This window comes from Geotrypetes seraphini, chromosome 4 (assembly GCF_902459505.1).
Source record: "Geotrypetes seraphini chromosome 4, aGeoSer1.1, whole genome shotgun sequence".
Lineage (NCBI taxonomy): Eukaryota > Metazoa > Chordata > Amphibia > Gymnophiona > Dermophiidae > Geotrypetes > Geotrypetes seraphini.
This window is the reverse complement of record NC_047087.1, coordinates 121,041,650-121,059,157: the sequence shown is the minus strand read 5'-3', so window position 1 is coordinate 121,059,157 and position 17,508 is coordinate 121,041,650. Positions and strand designations below refer to the sequence as shown.

Here is a 17,508-nt window from a genome sequence, read left to right as displayed (position 1 = left end):
GCAGATGTGCACTGATTTTTGTTTCCATTGATGCAACTCTCTGACTGCCGTATTCCGCCCCCCTTGACGCCAATATTCTGTGGGGATGAACCCGGCAGATAATGAGGGGGAAGTCAGCACTAGAGTTCGTGGCCCCCAAACTGCAGCCGTGGCCATCGCAACAAAGAAAGCAGTGTGTATTTAAGACCGTGTGCTAAGGATCAGGGAGCTCCATCGGATTAGGCCATATGTAAATGACACATTTGTTTTCACTCTTCTGTAGTGTTCTCCTTTAGAAAATGTAAGGCCCTATAGAAATGATAAATAGTAGTCGTCGTAAACACGATTTCAAACTACAGTAATGTATAAATTGAGGACTACAAATCCCACAGTACTTTGTTTACCACTTCCTTAGTGACCATGGGAAGCATTGGAGATCGTTGCTTAGCAACCAAAGTACATAGCTAGGCCTCGGGCAGGAGTAAGCTACTGAAGGTAATTTATTTTTTATCCACAGGATAAGTCCGTTCTTTACTGGCATTTTTCTATACTGCATTTTTATAAGAGAGGCAGTTAAATATGAGCAAAAATGGAACTGGCTTTCTTACCAGCATAGCGTAACGAACTTTTCCTCCCTGCGAAATCTGATGAAAGGGAAATAGGCAAAGGGTCTTTATGAGTAGCAAAATTAATAACAATTTTAAAGTTCATGGGCTAGTGATTTTGAGGTTTTTTTTTTTAATGGTGAGGCATCTGCTTGCTTTGATGATGTTTAGTGTTTGCTTGTCATGGCCATTTAAATGTCATTTGTCTTTTCAGTTCTTCTTTAATTCTTACTATAAATGATTTTGTTGAGCAAGAAACCAGCTTAATCCAAATGGCTTTTTTTCCAACTGAATTCCAGGGGCACAGGCAGAGATAATGATTTGGCCAACATCACATTCTTCAGGTTACATAAAGGCTCCACTTGCAGCAGCACTCCACAGTCATCTAACTGAGAGGGCTCCATCTAAGCTTGCGCAGCCTTCTGATTGAAATTAAAACTTTGTCACCAGTCTAAAACAAGGTTTCCAAAACCTATCCTAGTGACTCCACAGCTAAATACATTTTCAAGAGGCCCACAATTAATATAGCTGAGATAATTCTGTATAACTATGCCATCTTGTCTTGCACTTCTTGTCTCTAGAAGTTTAAAATTGGTGTATACCTGGTCCAATACAAATAGAATGGTGTATTTGGCAAATATGCTTCATAAGTATGATCAATGTTAGGGTTACTATATGGCTTCAGAAAAAGGAGGACAAGTTGAGACATTCGGGTTTTATTTCCATTACTTTCAATGGAAGTAAAACCCAGACTTCTCTATCCATCCGCCTTACTTCCATTATTTTCAATAGAAGTAAAACAGGACTAAATCAATCCATTCTCTTTTTTTTCTGGAGCCATATGATAACCCTAACCAATGTTGCTCATGTTACATTGTAAAAGTAATATATTACACTTACTATTTACTTATTTAATAAAAGAAATGTTATTGTGAAGAGTACATTTCAGATACTAATTACTTTTAACATTGTAAATTTAATACTGTATATTAATCAGTTACTAGTTGTTTGCTTAATAAAAGTAATGTTAAGTTACTGTGATGATATAGAGACTTGGGGGAATTCATCAACGAGCATTAACTGATGTAGCGTGCTCTAACTTCATTAGTGTATGCTTACAATTAGTGTGTGCTAAACACTAAGACACCTATAGAAACATAATGGGCATCTTAGCGTTTAGCATGTGCTAGCACAGCACATGCTAAATCGGTTAGTGTCCCTTGATGAATTCCTAAATTATAGTTAGTGGAAAAGTAATGATTAGAATTATTTCATCACATTTGCATGAAAGTGTTACATTACTTGTTACTTTTAAAAGTAATATAGTACCGGTTATATATTTCTTAGTAACTCAGCACTGGGTATGATGAACCAAGAAGGATGTTAGAATCTCAAAGGAAGGGCTATTAAGGTTGCCTTCTGTGTGCATCATGATCTGTCTTAATTGGGAAGCAAATCATTCTATTATTTATTTAAAAAATTCTTATTCAACTTAAATCTAAGCAGATTACAAATAAAAACAACATATCAAATAAACTATTATATAATAAACTTCCAGTGGAACTGAGAGCACAACAGTTATCTCCAGTTCACAAAAAAAAAAAAAAAAATCTACGGGCCCCTTTTACAAAGCCACCCACGATAGTAACTCTCCTGCAGCAAATGAACTGAAGCCCATAGGAATTGAATGGGCTTTGATGCATTTGCCACAGGAGAATTGCTACTGTGGCTTTGTAAAACGGGTCCTAAATCATGTTTTTTAAAGCCAGATCTATGAGGATTAACAACTGGTGAATGGAGAATGAGAAAAATCAGGGTTGGCTTTAGGAAACTTGGAAACCCAGTCTGGGATCATCAGGGCGAATTTGGGAAGCCCTAATCTATTTTCTAGTGTAATAGGTGTGTCATTCTGGGCAGACGGGTATTCTCCATATGCTCGCGAGTCATGCAGAAGGAATTAACTCCAGCTTTTTTTTATTTATTTATTTATAATTTTATACATTATTCCCAAGCATAAACATCTTGTACAGTAAGATTGTATTAAAACAAATGAAGAAAAAGAAAACAAATTACAATACAATATAGAAGATATTAAATATCATAACATCTTCTCCTTATGAAGACAATCTCTAGTCCACAATTATTGGATCCTAGACTTCAATAGAGTGAGATAAAACGAAAAGATCATAATATTAATCTTAAACTTAAAAAAATCTAAGTGGATGAAATCGTGGGGAGCTAATCATGTGTTTCTGTTGTTACTTCCATTTTTTCACCTTTCTCAAGACGTTTCAATGCCACAAATTTAGTTAGGTGTGTCGGATCAAAGAAAACATATTTATCAGAACCATAATGAACAATACATTTGCAAGGAAATCTAAGGAAAAATTTTCCTCCCACTGAAGTTACACCAGATTATAATAACAGAAACTGCTTTCTTTGTTTTTGAGTCTCTTTGGTAACATCTGGAAAAATTTGTACTTTCTGACCCAGGAACTCTTTAGTTCTATTTTTAAAGAACATCTTCATAATCCAGTTCTTGTCTGGCATCAATACAACTGTTACCAGCAATGTCGCAGGTTTAACTAATTCCTTCATTGAACTTTCCAGTAATGTAGTAATGTCTAATTTTGATTCTTGTTGTCCCTCGTTGATCAATTGCTGATCCAATTTTCTATCAGGCAGGTAAAATACTTGTGTAAATGGTGGAATTAATTCTTCTGAAACTGAGAAAATCTCCAAGAAGTATTTTTTTAACACTTCCCTAGGAGACATAGAAGATATCCTGGGGAAATTTAAGAACCGCAAATTATTGGCTCGTTGGCCATTTTCAATCATTTCCAGTTTCATCCTGATATTTGTACTATCTCTAATCATAGTTTCTTGTACTTGTTTAACCCCTACTATCTCATTTTTATTTTTTTCTGAGATAGCTTTAACTGAAGTCAGTTCTGATTGCAATTGAGTCAATTCTTGTTCCTGCTTAACAATTTTCATTTCCAGTACTTTAAGTTGTGGATTCAATGAATTTCCCAGTTTAACCACTAAGTCCCAAAGAGACTCCATTGTAATTTCAGTGGGTTTTTCAACCAAAAAGGAAGAAGTCTCACCTGCCAAACTTGTGGGTATCAAGTCTTGTTGTGCCTCCCTTTTCCTTGATGTTCCAGCCGCAGTATCCCTCTCCAGACTTAAAAAGTCTTATGATAGATCCTTTACATAGCTCAATGATGAACCAGCCTCCTGGGCTACCGGCACTGCCTCTATGGACGTGCCTTGTGCCTGCGGCGAGCTAGTATGCTGCGGTTGGGGGGAGTATCTCTTACTTCCGGGCTCAGCGTGACCTCTAGCCCTTAGATCCTAGCGGCGTCACCCCGTACCGCCAAGTCCTGCGGGCGATTCCCTGAAGTTACCGGCTCCCTCTGAAGCCGCGTCAAGAGGCGTTCAATAGTGAGAGGAGGAGGATTTACAGAATGCCGCGAGGCTCCGGCGGCACTTCTCCCTCTCCTCTTAGGCATGAGGAAATTTTCAGAGCAAGCTGATCAATTTAAAACAGGTAAATTGTAAAATCTACCGAACGCTCAGGAGACGCTTCCGAAGTTCAGCCACTCGCGGCCATCTTGGATCCCAGTCTGTGTGTCAACTCCAGCTTTTTAACACCTCCTCCTTCACTAGAGGGCTCTGCTGCCTCCTTCAGTTTTTTCTTCTGTACGAGAGCTGGAAAGAGTCTTTCTGATCTACTCTAATTCTTTATTTTTTTTGGTGGTTTTTAAAATGGTTTTTGGCAGCTTTCAGAGCTCAGAGCTCTCCAGATTGGGTTAAAAATGCCTGCATGGAGAAGAGTTCACTCCAACTTGGATAGTATAGTAGCGCTAGATAATATATCAATGCTTTATAAATTCTTTCTTAGTCCAGTTTCTTTACAACAGTACATCTTAGGAATTCAGATATCCACCCTTATCAGTAGATACAGGTGGTGGATAAGGGTGGATATCTGAATTCCTAAGATGTACTGTTGTAAAGAAACTGGACTAAGAAAGAGTTTATAAAGCATTGATATATTATCTAGCGCTACTATACTATCCAAGTTGGAGTGAACTGTTTTGGTGTAAAGAGTGAGATTCTCTTTATATATATTATAATTATTGAAAGATGGCTCAAATGCAAGGAGAAGAAGCAGACTGAGGTTTGCAGTTGACAGGCCAATCCCTCTGTGGTACCTGCTGACCAACCTGCAGAGACTTTTGTGGAGCTATGGGCTCTATCCCCTAGAAGCTTTCTTGCCTACTGGGTCATAGGGGCTTGAGTGCAGGGGGCTTGTCAGGGTTCCAGCTGTGTTTTGCCTCCTCCCTTTTGCATGCATGGGTCTGTGGGAGCTGAGAATCAGTCAGACTTTGGTCTGACTAGCAGCCCAAAGATTTCAGCATTGGAGGACAGTTCTATTGAGGCAGTGATTTTTTTCTCTCCAAGATTCAGCTACTTTTAGAGCTGAGACAGGCTGCAGCACATCAACAGCACAAGTCACAGTGAGCAAAGCTGTTATAGTCTAGGGGGGGAAATGGGAGGCGGGTCTGAAAAAGCTGGTTTTAAAGATTTCTGCCCCTTCATTTAGGTTACCCAACTTCTAAAATATTTTTTTCTGTTGTTTTTTTTTTTCTTTGCTTTTAGCCATTTTTTTAAAGCCATAACGCTGCCATGGTAGCCATCTTGGATTTTCCAATTTTTTTTCAAAGATCTCCAGAACCTTCAAAACTTGAAGGGATTGAGTCCTCAGGTTCTTTTAACCCTAATTCATGCCAAATTTGCACTGGATGGACACTGGAAGAGCACCCTTGTGTCAAATGCCATGCAGCACATGATGAGGGGCAGGAGCTTTGGGCTCAACCTCTCCTTGTGTCTCTAGGATTGAAGAGACATTGGATGGCCTGTCTGCCGGGAAAAATTTCTTCCAGAGTCCCGGAACAGCAGCTTACCTAAACATAGGAGTGTGGCAGCCATGGAGCCCAAGAGACACATGATGGAGCCACCTAAAGGGAAATCTGTGCTGCCTACTACAGCATTTTTTCCTGAATTTGTTAATCTGATGTGGAAAGCTTATTTGGATGGCAAGGATCCCTGGGGTAGATCTGGCAGCGTTCTAGGAGGTATGCAAGGGGGCTTGAGCTTCCAGGGCACATCTGGCTCAGTATCTGGTGTACCTTTCAGCTGGCCAGGATCTGGTGGACCTTTCAGACAGAGACTCAAAGGACAAGGAGTCTATCTGTCTGCCTTTGCTATTGCAGAGCAAGCCCTTCCTGCTGGGAGATGCAGGGCCTTAGGCAGAAGCAAGTACACAAGATACAGAGGTGGCTAGTCGATTAGCTGTTAGAGCTCATTGCTGACTCCCTTCAGGAGTTACAGCTCGCCTACTAGCAGGCCCTTGTCCACTCTGTGCTCTATCATAAGTAGGGTGAGAATCCAGTTCTCTTCTTTTCCCTGGCATCCTCAAATGAGAGTTTTGCTCACAGAATGTTGGGATGCTCCTGAAGGATCATTAAAGGTAGCCAAGACAAGGATCACTCAGCCTAAGGTAGATTCCTTAGTAGCAAAGGAAACCAAATGCACGTCCCTTCCAAGTGAGGGAGGCGTGGTATTAAAGGATATGCAGGATCAAAGAGTGGATGTGATCCTTAAAAGACAGTTTGACGTACTGGCCTTGGGAATCAAAACAGCTGCAGTGGCTTCTTTTGTGACCACTACTATTACTATTAATTATTTCTACAATCTAATCAGACAAGACAAACAAACAGGATGTCATGGATACAGTTAAGGAGAACAGTTAATCTGCTGGTTGGGTTGGTGGGCAGTGGGGAATAGGGTTATGAATTGAAGGCTATAACAAAAAGGTGAGTTGCGTGAGCTTGCACTAGTGGAGGGCGTGCCTTTGCCCCAGCTCCTATAAACAGGAGTGGATTATATGGCCAATGCTGTCTACAACGTCATCAGAATCATGAGCAAAGTCTCAGCTTATTCTATCTCAGCCTGCAGAATGCTCTAGATAGTCAATGGGAGAAAGATTCCACTTACAGGGCTACCCTCAGCAGACTTACTTTCAAGGGACCAATGTTGTTTGGAAAGGGGCTGGACAATCTTATGGCCTTTGTGGCAGATCATCGGCTGAAATCTCTACCTTACAGCAGACTGCAAACCTTAGGAGGCTCTGGGCAGTCTAATTTTCATGGTTCCAGACACTTTCAGCAGTACTCAAGACAGATTTTCAGGACTTAGGCAGAACCAAGCCTTCAGTTTTCATCCCACTTCAGCCTCCAAGAAGGCATAATAACACCAGGGCCAGAACTATTTCCCTGAAGATAGGTGGGGACAGCTCTCAGAGTTTATGGAGGCCTGGGCGCAGATCTCGTTAGTCCACTGGGTACTGGAGATCATTTAGAGTAGTTGCAAGCTCGATTTCACCCAGCCCTTAGCAGACTAGTTTATGGACTACCTGACGAGGTGCTCAGAGAAGGCCTGTAAGGTCTCAGTTACAGTTCAGAGACTAATAGATATTCAGGCCATAGAGTCCATGCCGCTTGAGGATTTGGGCTCAGACAGATACTTCATATACTTCTTATTCTTCTTATTGCCCAGGAAAGGCTCAGAAGATTGGAGATCCATTCTAGATCTTAAGCATGTCAATATGGCGCTGAAGGTTTCGTTCTTTTACTTGGAAACAGTGCAGTTGGTCGTCACAGTGATGGACCCAGGGGAATTTCTGGCTTCTTTTGGATTTGATGGAAGCCTATCTTCATATTCTCTTCTTTCGGGAGCATAGGAAGTTCCTGAGGTTTCATGTCCTAGTTCTTGGTGCTTCCTTTGGTCTGGTGACAGCACTTTGCACATTCCACAGAGTGATGGTGATGCTGGCTGCACATCTCCACAGTATAAGATTGCATGTACATTCAAACCTGGATGACTGGCTGGTCAGAGCTCTGTCATTCTCAAAAGAGAAACAATGGCAGCTCATATGGTTCAGATCCTGCTTAGCCTGGGTAGGATAGTGAATTTCCAAAAGAGCCAACTGGTTCCATCCCAACCCCTGGAATACCTAGGAGTCTTCTTCAACATGGCAGAAGGTCGTGTCTATTTTCCAGAGGCAGCAGACAGAAGCTTTGCACTCAGATAATGAGCTTGCTGGTCTAGCCAGCTCTGTCCGCCTGGCACTACTTTTGAGTGCTAGGCTCCATGGTAGCCACGATACACCTGGCCCCATGGGCAAAGGCTCACATATGTCATCTCCAGAGTGTTTTGCTATCACATTGGTTTCCACAATCGAACTCCCTGCAGATCTCTTTGCCATGGACTCCAGAATCCCTTGCCAATATGGGCTGATGGCTCCACCCACAGGCGTTATCAAGGGGCATACCTCCCAGAATAGCTGCCTAGGTAATTGTGACAACAGATGCCAGTCTGTTTGGCTGGGGGACTCACTGCATTAGATGCCCAATCCAGGGGCATTGGTAGGTCTCTCAAAGGTAGAGCTTTGAGCCATTCAATTAGAATTGCAGAAGCTAGAGGGTCAAGTAATCCAAGTCTTCTGGGACAATGCTACTGCGTAGGCGTATGTCAATTGCCATGGAGGCACCAAGAGTATGCAGCTGAGTCTGGAGGTCTGCTCACTGTTCAGCTGGGCAGAGTTTCATATTCAGGCTCTTTTAGCAGCGTATGTAGCAGGAGTGGACATTCCTTAGCAACAGCAGAAGATGAATCCAGAGACCAATGGGATAGCCCACATCTACCAGCAGACAGAGATAGAGAAACTGATTAACAGGTGGTCCTATTGGCTGGCACTACTCCTGTATCTCCAGTATGCTCTATCTCCCAGAAGGTGATGGTCGTTATTCAACTAGCTCCTGGATTCTGGCTGTGACTGGAACCTTATTTCTCCTGTTGAGATTTTCTCTTCAGTGAGTTATCAGTGCTATTTCTCCTGTTGAGGTTTCCTCTTCAGTGAGACAGGGTGTCCGGCTGAACGGTGCCGGCTTTAGGGGTTACACCTGGGCCCCCCCAGGTCCCTGCCTCACCCTCCCTCCAGTGATAGAGGGTCTGACTGGGTCTCTATATGTATGTATAATTTTCTTCTTTCCCTTATTTAAAAAAAAAAAAAAAAAAAAAGAGACCACAGGGAATTTATACAATGTCTGCCCTGCTAGTGCTGAGCAACCGGCAATAACCGGCTTCAACTGGCTCTTGCTGTCCTCTGCAAGCCCTGACTCAGAGTTTATTGTGAATATGTTTTGGTTAGGATTCTTGTTTGCTGCAGGTTCGTTAGTCGCGGGTGCGTGTTTGTGAGGGAGCCTTTCCTCTATGGGTTCCGGCGTCACGGGTGAGTGACTTTGCTGTGAGCAATTTTATTTCTATCCACATACTTTGTGAGGCTGGGTTTTGGGTGGTGTTCAACGCCTAACTCCTTTCTGAACAGGAGTGTCTGTTGGCTGTGGGGAGCTTCGGGTATGTGTTTACCGGAGCATGAAGGAGCGGTTATTTCCCGTGTACGGGAACCATGTGCTTCTTTCTTACGCTGTGGGCAGTGCTGCAGCGTTCAAGCAATTTTTCCCCGAGCTGTTTTTTACTTCACTTTTGCGGCAGCCTAAGTTGGCAAAGCAGTGCATGTTTGCTGAGGGAGCTCTGGGTTTGTATTTACCGGAGCATGGAAGGAACAGTGATTTCCCGCGCGCGGGAGCTGTACACTTATTTTCCTACGCTGTCGGCAGTGCCATAGCGTTTGAACGGTTCTCCTCCAGGCTATTTTTTTCCTCCACTTTGGCGGTGGTCTGTTTGTTTGTGTTGGCCACATTACAATAGTGTCGAAGCTGCGGCTGTCGGGTTTGTTTTCTCCCGAGTGCTGCTTCTCATTTCATATGCATTCTGCTGGCATGGGGCCCATCTTGAACGGCCTGAGGACATTTCGGGGGGTGTTTTCACTCAGTGCTCTTCGGTTTCGGATGATCTCTGACCTCAATGCCAGCAGAGTACCCAGCAGCGCTGCAGCATGTAGGCTATTATTTCATAAGGCTTCCCTTTTGTTTGAGTTCCACGCGTTGGAGGTTGTGCAGCCCCATTTTGCTTTGATGCAGCACTTGGGAGCTTGGTGAGTGTTTGTGCTTCTTGTAACTTGGGGGTCATGCTTATTAGGCCTGAGAGCATATTGGAAGGATACTTCAGTTTATGCTCCACTGCCCAGTTCAGCTTTTCTCTGCACAGAGTGGCCAGAAGGTGCATTGCTGCAGGTTGCTGTTAACAGCTAGAGATTACCCGGTTCTTGTTGCGGGTTTCTCTTTCTTTCTCTCAGGATCTCCCTAAAGAGAGCATATACATACTTGAATGTTTTCTTTTCGGCTCTCTGTGCAGTACTTTGTGTGTGTGGTAGCGTTACAGAAATAATTTCCGGTTCTGGTGTTGTGATAATCTATTGGGGCGCAGTTTGGGAGCACGGTGGCGTTTCTCTTTTTCGTATGGGCAGGGCTGTCTTTCTTTCTGAGGCAGCGGAGCCTCTATGGTGCACAGCCTCTTGCACGAGATTTTACCACCGCCATTTTTTCATGGCCGGTGCAAGACAGAATTGGCAGTCAGCATTCTACAGCTACTTCTGGCCCTGGGTAAGTCACTTACTTCTATAAGCCCGACTCCTTGTCTGCCTCAGTTAATGAAACAATACGTGTTTTGCTCACATTGCATGGAGGTAGTACTGTTTTCATGGTTCCAGTATGCTCCTCTTTCCCTGGCAAGCCTTGATTTTTCTTAAGTTAGTTTCTTTCTTTTTATAGACCCTTTAAGAAGGGATCAAGGGGTGACCCGGGAAACTACAGGCCTGTGAGCTTGACCTCGGTTCCTGGAAAGATGATGGAAGCAATGGTAAAGGACACAATCTGCGAACACATAGAAAACAATGGACAACTGAAGGCAAGCCAGCATGGCTTCTGCAAGGGAAGGTCGTGCCTCACGAACTTGCTGTACTTCTTTGAGGGAATAAACAGTCAGATGGATAAGGGTGAATCCATAGACATCATTTACCTTGACTTCCAAAAAGCCTTCGACAAGGTACCTCACGAACGGCTACTTAAAAAACTGTGGAACCACGGGGTGCAAGGGGATATCTACCGATGGATCAAACACTGGCTAGCGGGCAGGAAACAGAGGGTTGGAGTCAAGGGCCAATACTCAGATTGGCAATGGGTCACGAGCGGAGTTCCACAGGGGTCGGTGCTGGGACCTCTACTATTCAATATATTTATTAACGATCTGGAGATGGGGACAAAATGTGAGGTTATCAAATTTGCTGATGACACCAAACTCTGCAGCAGGGTTAGAAACACGGAAGACTGCGAAGACCTACAAAGGGACCTAACGAGACTGGAAGACTGGGCAAAAAAGTGGCAAATGAGTTTTAACGTAGAGAAATGCAAGGTCATGCATGTAGGGAAAAAGAACCCGATGTTCAACTACAAAATGGGGGGAACACTGCTAGGGGTGAGTAACCTGGAAAGGGACCTGGGGGTGATGGTCGACTCATCACTGAAACCATCGGTGCAATGTGCGACAGCCTCAAAGAAAGCAAACAGAATGCTGGGCATCATCAAAAAGGGTATCACGACCCGGACGAAGGAAGTCATCATGCCGCTGTATCGCGCAATGGTGCGCCCGCACCTGGAGTACTGTGTTCAATACTGGTCGCCGTACCTCAAGAAGGACATGGCGGTACTCGAGGGAGTGCAGAGGAGGGCGACTAAGCTGATAAAAGGTATGGAAAATTTTCCATACGCTGACAGGTTAAAAATGCTGGGGATGTTCTCCCTGGAGAAAAGGAGACTTAGAGGGGACATGATAGAAACCTTCAAAATCCTAAGGGACATAGAGAGAGTAAATAAGGACAGATTCTTCAAACTGAGAGGAGCCACAAGCACTAGGGGTCACTCGGAGAAATTGAAAGGGGACAGGTTTAGAACAAATGCTAGAAAATTCTTTTTTACACAGAGGGTGGTAGATACATGGAACGCGCTTCCGGAGGAAGTGATAGGCCAGAACTCTGTACAAGGATTCAAGAAGGGTTTGGATAGGTTCCTGGAGGATAAGGGGATAGAGGGGTACAGATAGAACTTGAGGTAGGTTATAGAAGTGGTCAGAAACCACTTCACAGGTCGCAGACCTGATGGGCCGCCGCGGGAGCGGACCGCTGGGCGAGATGGACCTCGGTCTGACCCAGTGGAGGCAACTTCTTATGTTCTTATGTTCTTATGTTCTATAGTGCTCCTCCTGCTGTTCCCTGACCTTCGGCACTTCGTTCTGAGGGGATCTTGACTTCTTCCACTGACTCTTCAGACTTTCTCTTGAAGGGGAAGATGCTATATTGTCAGGTCAGGGGACTGTGAACTTTTTTTCAGGATGCTTGCAACTTTGCATTCTCCTCAGGTTTCCAATTTGTTCTTGGAGTTTCTATGTTTTGTGTTTCCCTTTTAAGTGTCACTGGTCCTCAGGGCAGTTCTTGTAGTTCTTCAGGAACTAAGGGACGTTGTTCCACTTACTGCATGGTGCCCAAGACCGGGGGCATTGGGCAGACTGGGGCTGGATCCCATTTTGCTGAATTGGTTTCTCAGGGTTACACATTTCTGTAGAAACACTGGGAGACTATTTACATTTTCTTATGGACTCCGAATCGGCACTTGGTTTGCTTGCCTCTCTTGGAGCAGCGCTTTCGATTTTGCCTCATGCCATTTTGCCTACCCTAGGTTTTAGAAAATGAGGGCGGTGGTACCGTTTTGGCACTACCAGGCGATTCTCCTACTTTCTTTTTGACTGGCTGCTTGATTCGGACGGCATCCAGTCGGGCCATTTGTCTGCCACGAAAGGGGTGGTTTCTTTTCCTCAGTTCTTTGGACGTGACTCTTCGAATTTGCACAGGTCTCTTTTCTCTTGTACTATTTACAGGTATATCGGGAAGCTGCTTTCTTCATATAGGAGAGAAATGTGTTTCTTCCCTGAAACTAGGGCGATGGATCAAAGTCTCAGGGTTGCATTCTTCTTCGGTCATCTTGTCCAAGAGTATGGGATTCTGTACAGGTTCTAGGATCCATGTTGCTGACTCCACTGGGAACTTCGGCTTGCTTTCCCATTGTAATGCTGCAGCAGTCGCTTTTGTTCCGATGGTTCCCGGTATCTCAGGGCTCCCATTATTTGGTGGGCTCCTCAAGCATTGCTTTGTATGCTTTGGTGGTTCAGCGTGATTTCTCTTTTCAAAGGCATGCCTCGGTCTTTGATGGACTGGCTCCTGGTCACCAAACATCCCGGGCTGGTGGGTTGGGGGGATCAGTGCCTCAGATCCACGAGTCTAGTCTTTGGAGACGACTCCGTGCTTGTTCATTCTTCTACTCTGGAGCATAGTCAGGCTACCATTTCTGGAGCTTCAGACCATTCTTCCGGTATGACGCTGAGGGTCTTTTCAGTCAATATTATGATGGTGGTATTTCTCTACAGCCTGGGCAATAAGTGATGTACTCAATTGGCGAGTAACGTCATGGTTCTACTTCAATGGGTGGACCTAGAGAATGACACGGTGAAAAAATTGGTCCCCGTCACCGCCCCGTCCCCGTCTCACCATCCCCGTCACCGCCCCGTCCCCGTCTCACCATCCCCGTCACCGCCCCGTCCCCGTCTCACCATCCTCTTCACCGCCCCGTCACCGCCACTGCCACCCCATTCACCGCCCCGTCACCGCCACTGCAATCCCATTCACTTTTCTTTATTTACGTATAAAGGAAACATTCTTTAAAACTTTAAAACTTTAAAACTTAGTTAAATATTAGTTAATAACTATACAAAAACAAAACACGCAGAGAAAAAATTAATTAATATAAATTCTCAAAACTGACACATTTTGATCACTAAATTTAAAATAGTTATTTTTCATACAGTTTTTCAATCACTAATCTTCCACCACCCCTGGGGCTAGCAATGCAAAAACAAACACGACATGTACTTTAAATGCTTACAAAGTCCCACCTCTTTACTAGAGATCTTACTGAGCTCCTTCAAACCCCCAAGCTCCCATCCCATACACCTCATTTGGGCCAAAAGGGTTTCCGAAAGTACTTTAGCCCAAAGAATGTAGGGCCTCCCTTTAGGTACAATTATTCCAAGGAACCCCAATGGCCAAAATTAGAACCCATGAAGGGACACAGAGCGTAGAAGTCTGCTTGGTGTTCTCTTTAAGTCTCAACTACTGGAGTTGCCATTGAAGCATATTCTAATCTGTCTTGCCATACATGAGACACACACTGTAGAAATCTGCCTGACTTTGTTCTAATGTTCCAACTACTGAAATTGCTGTTGAAGCCCTATCTAACACATCCTAATCTGTCTTACCACACATGGAACAAAGACCATAGAAGTCTGTTCAACACTGGCCTTACTGTAGTTCCTCACAGCCAGAGTCGCTGTATAAGCAGTGCTGCAAGTCTCCCCTCCCCCCAGCGATCACGGCAGGAGGGCACCCAACCCCTCCTGTAGACCCCCCCAACGGCCCTCCCGACAATCGCAGCAGAAGGGTACCCAACCCCTCCTGCCGGTCCTCCCAATGACCTCCCCTAAGATCGCCGGCAGGAGGGTACCCAACCCCTCCTGCTGGACCCCCCCCCCAACGAACCCTCCCACCCCGGAACCCCCTTAGTCTTACTTTCCAAGTTGGACCGGACGGCTCCTCACACGTATGGCCAGCAGGCTTGCCTCCGTCCAAATGAGGCGGGCCTGCCCCTACCCTGCCCAACCCACAGGATCCTAGGGCCTGATTGGTCTAGGCACCTAAAGCCACTCCCGCTATAGGAGGGGCCTTAGGTGCTTGGGCCAATCAGGCCCTAGGATCCTGTGGGTTAGGCAGGGGAGGGGCGGGCCCGCCTCATTTGGACGGAGGCAGGCCTGCTGGCCAGACGAGCGAGGAGCTGTCCGGTCCAACTTGGAAAGTAAGACTAAGGGGGTTCCGGGGTGGGAGGGTTCGTTGGGGGGGGTCCAGCAGGAGGGGTTGGGTACCCTCCTGCCGGCGATCTTAGGGGAGGCCATTGGGAGGACCGGCAGGAGGGGTTGGGTACCCTTCTGCTGCGATTGTCGGGAGGGCCGTTGGGGGGGTCTACAGGAGGGGTTGGGTGCCCTCCTGCCGTGATTGGCCCAAGCACCTAAGGCCCCTCCTATAGCGGGAGTGGCTTTAGGTGCCTAGACCAATCAGGCCCTAGGATCCTGTGGGTTGGGCAGGGTAGGGGCGGGCCCGCCTCATTTGGACGGAGGCAAGCCTGCTGGCCATACGTGTGAGGAGCCGTCCGGTCCAACTTGGAAAGTAAGACTAAGGGGGTTCCGGGGTGGGAGGGTTCGTTGGGGGGGGTCCAGCAGGAGGGGTTGGGTACCCTCCTGCCGGCGATCTTAGGGGAGGCCATTGGGAGGACCGGCAGGAGGGGTTGGGTACCCTTCTGCTGCGATTGGCAGGAAGGGTTGATCTGACAAATGAGGAGCACGGTGAAACACAGGTAAATAGCGGTTCCTAGAAGGGGGTACATTGGCCCGCGGGGACAAACCTGTTCACCGTTTCCGCGGTCGGTGAATGGCCTTGTCCCCGTCACCGCAGCGACTGCTAGTTTTCTTCCCCGTTTTCGGCGGTGACCCGCGGCTTAAATGCGGTGGCCGCGGGTAAACCGTCACCGTGTCATTCTCTAGGTGGACCCTCTTCTTCCTCTTCTGTTGACAGCTCATTTTACGGGTCAGGAAGAGAGTTTGGATAGGCTTTCTCTCTGCGAAATCTGAGCGTGGCCCATTTATTGTATGTGACGGTGTGCAGCGCTGTGTGCACTGCACTCTAGAAAGTGTAAAGGTTAGTAATAGTGAAATCTTCTACATCCTGGATATTGTGAATTTTGGCTCAGGCATTCCAGCTCTTTCTATGGAAGTGAGATCTCCTGGAAACTAGACCTCATGGCCTCGTCTCAAAATTTTCAGCTTCCTAGCTTTTTCGGCGGACACAGGGAGTGGGAGTTAGAGGGGGTTGCAGCGTGGCTTCTTTCTCGCCTCTGTTTTCTCTTTTTTCAGGGTTTTCCCCTGGCTGATGCTGACTTGGATGGGCCATCTCCCGCTCGCTTTCAGGGTGCAGTATTTGAACAATCTCTGGTTTGGCTGCGCCATCCTTGCTATGCGGATCTGATGATTCTTTCGACAGTCGGACTATTGAGTTTCCTGGTTTCTCCAGATTTGCTCCCCTGGGGTCCAATCAACCTGGATATTAATACTACTTTGATAGTACGGCCTAGCTTTTGAAAAGTCTTGGCTGACGTGTAAGGGTTATGCGTTGCAGGTTGTTTCTTCTCTTATCCAGGCGATACAGACGTCTTCAACTGCGGCTTCTGCTTCCTTTTGGAGGTTTTTCCTTTCATGGGTACTTCTCAACAGTTGCACCCTTCCAGGGTTCTTTTTTGGAATAAGTGTATTGCCAAGGGCTTGGTGTTCAATTCCCTTCAGCTTCAAGGGCCATTCTTAGCTTGTTACAAGGGCTAGGTATCTTGCTCTTCGCTTACTTCTCAGCTTCATGTAGTTCAGTTCCTAAACGGAGGACGGTATATTTGTACACCTCTTGGAAAGCTCTGTCCGGAGTATAGTCTTACGGTACTTCTTCGCAGTTTACCGAAGACTTCATTTCTTCCTTTTTTTTTTTTTTTGGAGACGCTAAAGTGCTGTGCCATTGAACACGGGGTTTCTTGTGGCCATGGCTTCAGCTCGGCGGTTTTCTGAGTTGCAGGCCTTATTCGACGGGGCTTCCTATTTCTGATTTACAAACTCGGGGGGAGGGGGGGGGCAGCTCAGTCGGTACTTCCATTTCTTTCTAACGAGGTGTCATCCTTTCTTTTATGCTGCTCTCACTTTTCCTTCCTTCTTCCTGGGAGATGGAATGGGGAGGCGTGCTTTTCACTGCATTTTTTAAAAGTGCTTAGCGTTCTCCGCGAGCTAGATTTCTAACAACTGGTGGTTATTTAGATCACCTTTTTGTATTCTTCAAGGGATGCCTCAAACGTATGGTGGCGTCTAAAGCTTGATGGGTCTGGGAGGACGTTATTTACGCTTGCTTGAAGGCAGGGAAGCGGTTAGCGAGAGAACTTCATGACCTTTCCGCCGAAGCGATGGCTACTTCGTGGACTTGGTCCAGAGGTTTTTTCCTTGGAGGAGTTTTGTCTCGTGGCTACTTGGTCTTCCTAGAGGGGCACATGCGGGTGGATGCGTTTAGTGCTTCGGTTGTTGCAGAGACGGTGTTTGCTTCCCACCCAGATTGAGGATTGCTTTGCTACATCCTATTGGTCTCTGGATTCATCTGCTGTTGCTAAGGAAAGAAAAATTATGTTCTTACCTGTTAATTTTCTTTCCTTTAGACACAGCAGATGAATCCAGAGCCCCACCCTTTCTGGATATTGTCCGTCGTTTTTTTCTTGTGCAACTTTCAAGTTTCAAGTTTCAAGTTTTATTTTGATTTGTTATTGTTGATGGTTGTATTCTATATTATTGTCTTTTGAGATTTGTTATGGGAAAGAAGTTTTTTACATGCTATGCCTATTGATGGTTACGGATGCTTGGGCAAGGAGCTATACTGGAGATTCAGGAGGAGTGCCAGCCAATAGGACCACCTGTTAATCAGTTTCTCTATCTCCGCCTGCTGGTAGATGTGGGCTATCCCATTGGTCTCTGGATTCATCTGCTGTGTCTAAAGGAAAGAAAATTAACAGGTAAGAACATAATTTTTCATGTCCAAGCCGATTTCCTCAGCAGACGGACATTAGATCCGGGAGAATGGGTGCTATCTGCCACAGCCTTCCATCTATTGTTCATAACTGGGGGTCACCCAACATTTTGATCTGATGGAGACAACAAGAAA

The 17,508-nt window shown here is 45.6% G+C and overlaps 1 protein-coding gene across 2 annotated transcripts in view; it reads left to right on the top strand.

Moving 5' to 3' along the window:
- The first annotated feature begins 244 nt into the window (after nt 1-244).
- Nucleotides 245-17,508, top strand: part of CFAP44 (cilia and flagella associated protein 44) — a 553,092-nt gene continuing 535,828 nt past the window's right edge. For both annotated transcript variants that reach the window (XM_033943382.1, XM_033943381.1), the window contains exon 1: nt 245-474. The gene's annotated coding sequence lies outside the window, so the exon portion shown is untranslated. The remainder of the gene's footprint in view (nt 475-17,508) is intronic.